This window comes from Amblyomma americanum, chromosome 1 (genome assembly GCF_052857255.1).
Source record: "Amblyomma americanum isolate KBUSLIRL-KWMA chromosome 1, ASM5285725v1, whole genome shotgun sequence".
Classification (NCBI taxonomy): domain Eukaryota; kingdom Metazoa; phylum Arthropoda; class Arachnida; order Ixodida; family Ixodidae; genus Amblyomma; species Amblyomma americanum.
This window is the reverse complement of record NC_135497.1, coordinates 539,259,262-539,261,371: the sequence shown is the minus strand read 5'-3', so window position 1 is coordinate 539,261,371 and position 2,110 is coordinate 539,259,262. Positions and strand designations below refer to the sequence as shown.

At 57.3% G+C, this 2,110-nt stretch overlaps 1 pseudogene; it reads right to left on the bottom strand.

Moving 5' to 3' along the window:
* Positions 1-1,182: 1,182 nt before the first annotated feature.
* On the bottom strand, positions 1,183-1,763 carry LOC144107811 (uncharacterized; annotated as a pseudogene).
* Positions 1,764-2,110: the final 347 nt, after the last annotated feature.

Genomic DNA, 2,110 nt, shown 5'->3' with positions numbered 1-2,110 from the left:
GTGGGAAGGGGGATGTCCGCTTGCAACGCGTGCTGGTGGTCCGTGGTGTCCAGGAAGGCAGGTCCCCGCAGCAGTAGCAGCAGCCACAACTGGGGAGGGGAGGGTGAACGGCACGCACTGGGAGTGGCGCGTGCACGTCGGGGGCTTGCAGGAGGCAGCCAGCCCATTACCCCGGACCGGCCGAAAGGCTGGGCGGAGGTGGAGGCTGGGCGGAGGTGGTGCCGGCGGCGCGAGCGCGCCAGCGAAACCGAGCTGCAACAGCTGTCCGCATGCGCCGTGCCAAGTGAGGGGGGGAGGCGGAGCGGAGAGAGTGAATCCATGTCCACGAACGAAGATGAAGAAGGCACGCCCTGCGAAAAGCAGCAGCGAAAGACTGTCTTTGCAATTCGACAGAGCGAGTTCCACTCGGCCAGATCTGGCTCTCGCGTCACTCCAGGTTTAATCAAAGCTAAACCGCAGCCAATTTCTTTTCACCCACTCCTCTCGCTTTCGGCGGTGTGTCCGCGGCAGTGACGCGGGTCACTTTCCGCGCGTTTTTTCCTCTTTGGGCGGATTTATTGCGCAATAACATGAGTAAATGTTTTAATCATGCGCGTGCCTTTCACGCGGCCTTGCGGTTGTTTCGTGCAAACAAAGCGATTGTTAACGTATATACAGTAACGAGGTCTTTCTGGTTCCCAATTTTTGACTGAAAATATTTCCTTCGTGAAATGACTATGTTAAGCCGTCAAAGAACCACATAATCGTCCTCCGTCGGACGATAAGTCCGATTTGAGGGCATCTAGTCCACGTGTTTCTACCACGGCGCGCTTTCCCTGCTTTCTCTCGCGCAATAACGCGTAACAGTCTTAATCGGGCGCGTTTCCTGCCCCCACAAGTTTCCTTCAGCATTATACACGGGTTCTTGCGTGTGCCAATGCAAAAGAAATGACCTGAGTGCACAGTGGCGATGGTGAACTTTATATTAAAAAGCAAGAGCAGTTCAAGCACCGGCTCCTGCACATAGCAGACTCGGTTTAGAGAGGGGAACTCGGGAGACAGACAGTGGCACGCATCGTGCTAGCTCTGCCAAGGCTCGTTTGGTGGCCCCCAGAGGGACCGTGAAAAGAAAAAAAGCTGGCAAAGCAGCTTTGAGACCCGGAGGGCCTCGTGCAGTGCAGAGAGTGATGACAGGGGTCCACTTCACATCGAGTAGTGCTTGGCAATGGCCTCCATCAGCCGAAGGAAGGGTTATGACAGCGCTGCCTCCCGTTAATGGACTGCCACCAAAGCCAGCCCAGGTAGGTTTCCATCAGCTGCGATGTAAGCTTTCGACCGCTTGTGATGAGCCGGGCCTTGGCCTTCTGCCATGAGCTCTCGATGCTCTTTGTGTGAGTGCCGGTAACAGGGTCAACGAAAAACTGCGAATGGTTGACTGTCTGGTGAGTCAAGTTCATGTTGACTCCGTTGCTGTCGAGCAGCCCCGGAACACACTGGTACGCCGCCCACTCGTCGCTGGCGATGGTGGTCCCCGGCTGAACGTTGGCGGCGATGATGGCTCCGAGAGTCGCCGCGTCGCGCCGGTCGACCTTGAAGAGGCGCAGCTCCTTGGTGGCCTCCCAAATCATTCCAAAGACCCATGGTCCACGGTCCACCACACCGCCGTAGTTATTCTGGCGGTGCGGTGGCACGTTGTCGCCTGCCAAAAGCCGGCCGCGGTTGGCTTAGCGCTTGCCCCTCATAAGGCACTCGTCTACCTGCACCACTTCGCCAGGTCCACCCATGGGGGGCTGCTCTGACAGGTCAGCACAGCAGACCTCGCGGACGTAGTTTGTCCAGTCGGTGCAGGCCTGCTTAGATATCTCGCTGTTTTGCATCTCTCTGGCGACCGTCATGGATATCTCCTTCGCCATGCAAAAGGTGAGGTACAGCACAGCTGACCTCGTCAGCTTCACGTTGGGGCGGCCTAGGGAGTCCTTGCGGGCAAAGAAGCTCGCCGAAGCGCCTCCACTCGCTCGCAGAGCAGCACCTCCTCGCAACGCAGCGGTGCCGTGCAGTTGCGACAGTTGTTTGCGGCATCTGTTGCAATAGTGCACTTTTATTATACAAGGAAGGCAGGCACTCAATGTTG